The sequence below is a fragment of the Polyodon spathula genome, chromosome 5 (assembly GCF_017654505.1).
Source record: "Polyodon spathula isolate WHYD16114869_AA chromosome 5, ASM1765450v1, whole genome shotgun sequence".
Taxonomy (NCBI): Eukaryota; Metazoa; Chordata; class Actinopteri; order Acipenseriformes; family Polyodontidae; genus Polyodon; species Polyodon spathula.
Genome location: NC_054538.1, coordinates 10,240,026 through 10,246,899, shown reverse-complemented (window position 1 = coordinate 10,246,899; position 6,874 = coordinate 10,240,026). Strand labels below are relative to the sequence as shown.

At 36.2% G+C, this 6,874-nt stretch overlaps 1 protein-coding gene across 3 annotated transcripts in view; it reads left to right on the top strand.

Moving 5' to 3' along the window:
* Nucleotides 1–231: 231 nt before the first annotated feature.
* Nucleotides 232–6,874, top strand: part of LOC121315527 (CYFIP-related Rac1 interactor A-like) — a 72,458-nt gene continuing 65,815 nt past the window's right edge. For all 3 annotated transcript variants that reach the window (XM_041249693.1, XM_041249690.1, XM_041249692.1), the window contains exon 1: nucleotides 232–369. The gene's annotated coding sequence lies outside the window, so the exon portion shown is untranslated. The remainder of the gene's footprint in view (nucleotides 370–6,874) is intronic.

Below are 6,874 nucleotides of genomic sequence, written 5' to 3'. Positions count from 1 at the left end.
TACTGGGATAAATCTCATGGGATTGTTGTTTCAACCCCGCAACCAACAAAACACCGTCACTCGACACTGAGATAAAAAAAAAAAAAAAAAAAAAATCTGTTGAGAACATTACATATGTTTGTATTGGTAGATTGAACATGCTCATCTTCTATGCTGTCCAATGATGTTGTAACAAAGGCGGAACTAACAAGCCTTGCTGCTGCTGGGGAGGGGTGCAAAAAAAAAAAAAAAGGAACTGCAGGGTTCTAGCGTGCACCGTTAAACTGCGAAAGAAAAACAGAAAGTTCTGCAGTTTAAATAAAAGGCGTTTTGAAAGTTTGCGAACTGTTTATTGGACACACGCAGGTTCCAGAACTTGAGATCATCCCGGTAAGTTCTAATTTCCAAACCGCTGATTTATTCTCAAACAATAACTCGTAGTACAGACACACAGCATATATGCAAATGGCATTGGCATGGTGGTAGCAACGCAGCGAGAGTCGTTCACATGGATGTTGCAGGAAGTGATTAGCTGGTAAGCAACAATACGTTTTGTGTCGGTTAACGCTGGTTTATATCTTGCAATCTGTTGTTAAATATCTCTTTCAAATTATTAATGGGATATATTAATGAAACACCTTTATTATTATTATTATTATTATTATTACTATTATTATTATTATTACTATTATTATTAATAATAAATAATTGTTTAAATACTTGCTAAAACTGGCTATCTGCTATACTGTATCGTACCGGTTGTAATTCAGTTTTATTGACATGATGAGAATGTCAAAATAACTGTACTACTCTTTGACCCAATACGGGCGAAGAATCAATGACATTGGAACACAACACACATATATATATATTATGTCCACGCTTCTTAGGTATATGAAACATTATATGGTTTGTCCACACACATGTAGTATATTGTCGTATAAGAATATAATTATACCTATATATTATAATATATTCTAATAAAGTATAAGTACAGAATAATGTCATGGCATATACAGGGATCCATCATCATGACAAGACGGGTTTATTAAGTACAACATCTTAAAAAAATTTTTTACACGTATTCAGTATTGTCAAAACCAGTTTCCACAACCGCCAAAATTATCCTAGTTTAATAATTCAGATTGTAGAATTTTTAAAAATCAAAATGTCATACATTTTTGGTCAAAGGTGTTGGCGGTTTGTAATAGGGATCAAAAATTTAAATTTGACAGGATTTTTAAGTTGAGAAATTGATGGTTGTTTCAAGTAGTTTAGTCACAGTAGAAACGTATGTGCAATATTTGCATCGGTATCTTGCGATTCAGATGATATGTAAAACGTACTGCAGCAGAGTTCCTTCCAATGTTGCAATTGTAAACGGCATGGGCTGAGACTCCACTAATGTGTAAGTCAAGGAACATTCGGCAGTGTACTTGACACCTTCCAGTCTATTTCACATTGTTTTTTCTAATCGGAATACAGTATACTGCACCACAATAAAACACAAATAAATAACCTCTTTGTGCCCACTAATAGGCCCCACAGTTTTACCCAATCACATATTAGTTCGTTTCCCCATTAGTATAGCCTACATGTAAGAGACATGATCTTTAAGATCCCTAAAGCTCACAATCCGAATTAAAGGGAACACACCATAACATGGGTATTGCTGTAGGAGGAATGCAACATGACTGAAGAAGTGAAAAGGACATTATAGAGCTGTTTGGTGCAAGACCTAGAAGAAATAACATTAATACTTTAATGCTGCTTACACAGGAAGTGGTCTATAAATACAATAGCTGTAACTGTTCTTTGAATGTGTGGTTTTTTTTTTAAATGTGAAGTGGGAGCATCACTTGTATTACTTACCTACTTATTCTGAGGCTAAAATTACTGTACATAGTAGGCCTACATAATGGGGAAGTACAGCGTCCACTGTTCAAAAACACATTTCATGTCTTGCCGTCTTGATTACTAAGCTGTTTACAGTGCAATGTCTTTGATCTGAAACAACCTAGTATTAGAATCAAATGTGCAACACCTGGGATTGGATACTGTACATTTTCTTTTTAAATTATTTGCAATGCAAATACGTCTCACTGTGCATGTGCTTCACATTAGAGAACCAGCTGGCGAGTCATAGGAGATCTGCAGTACATCACTGTAAATTGCCAAAATATACAGTTGTACATATTTTGAAGGCAAATTGAGCGCATAGTGTAATTCAACTTGAACACATTGCTGTTTAGTATTGCATTCCATACTCCTTGATTCAAGTCTTAAAGGATACATTTTGTGAAGTCTGTCATCATATTATGTCTTTCTATTGTAATCCTTATTAATCAATTGGCAGAGGGTGGAATATCATATTTTATGAAATGGAGCTTTTTTTAATTACTCTATCCTGATTGGTTAAAACAGGTCACATTGGGGGGTGTTGCTATTATAGCATATCACCATGGTTGGCACTTCTTTTCAAAAAGGGGCGATTCTGAAAATTAATAGTTAAAAAAAAACATATTTTAAACTTTCAACTTTTTAAAAAATGATTTGGGTTCCTCTAAAACGAGGCTTTGGTTTTTAAATGGCTGTTTTGTTGCCGCTGCCCCTGTCGATGTCCGTAACCCTCTTCTGGTCGGTTGCATCTCCTGTCCTGCCTGCTGCCACCAGTCACACCCCCTGCACAACCCTGATGCAGAATGTTTATAAATGCATTTACTGCCGTACCTTTCTCTCCACATCTTTTGCTGTACCCTGCATTATTTTAAATTGTTTCTTAACACAGGTCTCTCAGTTTTCCACATTGTCCAGTCGTAAACTTAGTCAGTTTGACAAGCAACCGGGTATGTCCCGGGTATGCAAATAACGTCTTTCTCGCCACTGTGATGCGCTAGTGCTGACGTGGTGTGGATACCTCTTCTGTCACTATCCTAGATAACAAAGGATGATTTAAAAACATTAAAAAAACAGCACTCTCACCTGATACGGAAGCATTTAAACTAGAAAGGAAGGGGGGAGAAATCAACAAAAAAACAGAAGGGAGACCGCATCAAAACAAGAGCAACAACTCAGGTAAGACAACCATTAAATGTATTTATCTAAATGCTAGAAGTATCAGAAACAAAATTCTAGAACTTGAAGCTACTGCACTAACAGGTAACTATGATGTGATAGGTGTTACAGAAACGTGGTTATCTGAGAGTGATGGGGACGAATATAATATTTGTGGGTATACACTGTATAGGAAAGACAGGCAGGACAGAAGAGGAGGAGGGGTAGCGCTATACATAAGAAACAGTCTTGAAGCCCAGGTGTTAAACCTGGACAAAGAAAATAAAACCGAATCAATATGGGTCAGAATGACAGACAAAAATTCAAAAGGCATAATAATAGGAGCATGCTATAGACCGCCAGATTCAGACGGTGAGCACAATAATCTGTTATACAATGACATTAGAAATGTGTGTAGCAAAGGAGAAGCCATACTAATGGGGGATTTCAACTTCCCCCAAATAAAATGGGAAAACCCGGTGGGTAGCGCGAAGGATGAAATAGAAATGGTGGAAATGACAAATGACTGCTTCCTAACACAATTTGTGAAGGCACCCACTAGAGGGGAGGCATGCCTTGATTTAGTCTTTTCAAATAACGAAGATAGAATAACTAAAACAGAGGTCAGAGAACCACTGGCAAACTCAGACCATAACATGGTCTCATTTGAAGTGTTTTTTAAATCCCCAAAAGTAAAGACTAAAGTTAAGGTTTACAATTTTAGAAAAGCAAACTATGAAGGCATGAAACAGAGACTAACAGAAGTAGATTGGAGTAAAATAGAGAAAACACCCACAGAAAAAGGATGGTTGTTCTTCAAAAATGTAGTACTAGAGGCGCAAAACAATTACATCCCTAAAGTAGACAAATCTAAATGTAAAACTAAATTGCCAAAATGGTTTAATAGATCAATTAAAAAAAAATATTCAGCGAAAAAAGGCACTTTATAGAGCATTAAAAAAGGACCAAAAAGAAAGTACGCAGAAAGAGTACACGGAACTGCAAACGCAAGTCAAAAAGGAAGTTAGAAAGGCCAAGAGAGAAATAGAAATGAACATTGCTAAGGGAGCTAAAACCAATTCCAAAATGTTTTTCCAATATTACAACAGCAAGAGAACATTCAAAGAGGAGATTAAATGTTTAAGAGATACAAATGGCAAAATCGTAGAGGAAGAAAAAAAAATAGCAAATATGTTAAATGATTACTTTTCACAAGTTTTTACAAAGGAAGATACTGACAACATGCCCCACATGTCATCCAGTTCCTATCCAGTTTTAAATAACTTTAGCATAACTGAGGCAGAAGTGTTAAAGGGACTAGGAGCTCTTAAAATAAACAAATCCCCTGGGCTGGATGAGATCCTCCCAGTAGTACTCAAAGAAATGAAAGAAGTAATTTACAAACCGCTAACCAAGATCATGCAGCAGTCTCTTGACACAGGGGTGGTACCGACAGACTGGAAAATTGCAAACGTAATACCGATCCACAAAAAGGGAAACAAAACTGAACCAGGTAACTACAGACCAGTAAGCCTGACTTCTATTATATGCAAACTTATGGAAACTATAATAAGATCCAAAATGGAAAATTACCTATATGGTAACAGGGTCCTGGGAGACAGTCAACATGGTTTTAGGAAAGGGAGATCGTGCCTAACTAACTTGCTTGATTTTTTTGAGGATGCAACATCGATAATGGATAATTGCAAAGCATATGACATGGTTTATTTAGATTTCCAGAAAGCTTTTGACAAAGTCCCGCACAAAAGATTAATTCTCAAACTGAATGCAGTTGGGATTCAAGGAAACGCATGTACATGGATTAGGGAGTGGTTAACATGTAGAAAACAGAAAGTACTGATTAGAGGAAAAACCTCAGAATGGAGTGTGGTAACCAGCGGTGTACCACAGGGATCAGTATTAGGTCCTCTGCTATTCCTAATCTACATTAATGATTTAGATTCTGGTATAGTAAGCAAACTTGTTAAATTTGCAGACGACACAAAAGTAGGAGGAGTGGCAAACACTGTTGCAGCAGCAAAGGTCATTCAAAATGATCTAGACAAGATTCAGAACTGGGCAGACACATGGCAAATGACATTTAATAGAGAAAAGTGTAAGGTACTGCACGCAGGAAATAAAAATGTACATTATAAATATCATATGGGAGATATTGAAATTGGAGAAGGAATCTATGAAAAAGACCTAGGAGTTTTTGTTGACTCAGAAATGTCTTCATCTAGACAATGTGGGGAAGCTATAAAAAAGGCTAACAAGATGCTCGGATACATTGTGAAAAGTGTTGAATTTAAATCAAGGGAAGTAATGTTAAAACTGTACAATGCACTAGTAAGACCTCATCTTGAATATTGTGTGCAGTTCTGGTCACCTCGCTATAAAAAAGATATTGCTGCTCTAGAAAGAGTGCAAAGAAGAGCGACCAGAATTATTCCGGGCTTAAAAGGCATGTCATATGCAGACAGGCTAAAAGAATTGAATCTGTTCAGTCTTGAACAAAGAAGACTACGTGGCGACCTAATTCAAGCACTCAAAATTCTAAAAGGTATTGACAGTGTCGACCCAAGGGACTTTTTCAGCCTGAAAAAAGAAACAAGGACCAGGGGTCACAAATGGAGTTTAGAAAAAGGGGCATTCAGAACAGAAAATAGGAGACACTTTTTTACACAGAGAATTGTGAGGGTCTGGAATCAACTCCCCAGTAATGTTGTTGAAGCTGACACCCTGGGATCCTTCAAGAAGCTGCTTGATGAGATTTTGGGATCAATAAGCTACTAACAACCAAACGAGCAAGATGGGCCGAATGGCCTCCTCTCGTTTGTAAACTTTCTTATGTTCTTATGTTCTTATGTTCTTATGATACTGTCACACATTTTGTGAGAAAGGGTCTGCGTGATTTAAAGGCAGTCTCGTTTGTGCTGTGTCATGATGAAAATGGACAGTAATATTTTACTTTAAAAAATTAATATAGAAACCAAGAATTACAAGAATTTTAACAAATCAAATAAAACTGCACTTTCAGTGGAAATGTTACATTCAACACCTGTAAATCTTTTTTTATTTAATTGATGCATTTTTTGATATTTTTTTAAAATGGTTTATGGAACTTTTTTCTTAGCTCAGTTTTAGGCGGTAGGATATTTAATAAAAATGGCTTTAGGTTAATTAAACATTTTTATTTTTATTTTTTTTTCAATTTAGTTAGTTAACCCGTTTTATAAGCGCAATAAAGGACTTCGGGGTGTGTGATATTGCTTTGTGACTTGCTGCACACCGGGGGTGTGGTGAGATTAGAGTATATCACACACCCTGTTGTGCCTTATTGCTTACTAACCCCATTCCATATGTATATGCTTGCATAATTGCCTAATTTTAGGTTTTGTTATGGAGGTATCTACAGTAGTCCAGCTGTTGTCGTATTGAAGTCTTTGGGTATTTAGAACCTTCTGGATGTACTTCTGCAGTAGCCTGTATTCTTCAGTCAGAAATCTAAATGTTGTTTTTTTTTGTTTTTTTTTTTAGACAAGTGGTGTATTTGTTAGGGGTATAGTTTGGTTTTAGGATAGTAATGAAATTAAGAGATTATCCCTGGAATATGGTAACAGGGTTCACTTCAGGTGTGCAGAGAATTGTAGCCTAGAACACTTTTAATAGAAAAAACAATGTTTGCTCTACTGCCTACACTGTCATTACCTTAAAATTATTCATACGAATGCATTTGAATACAAATTAAGTATTTTTTTGGTGAAATGTATGTCATACACGTCTTTGCATTTTGAAGTTTAACATTTCAACAAAAAAAAACTATAGGCTAGTACTTCTG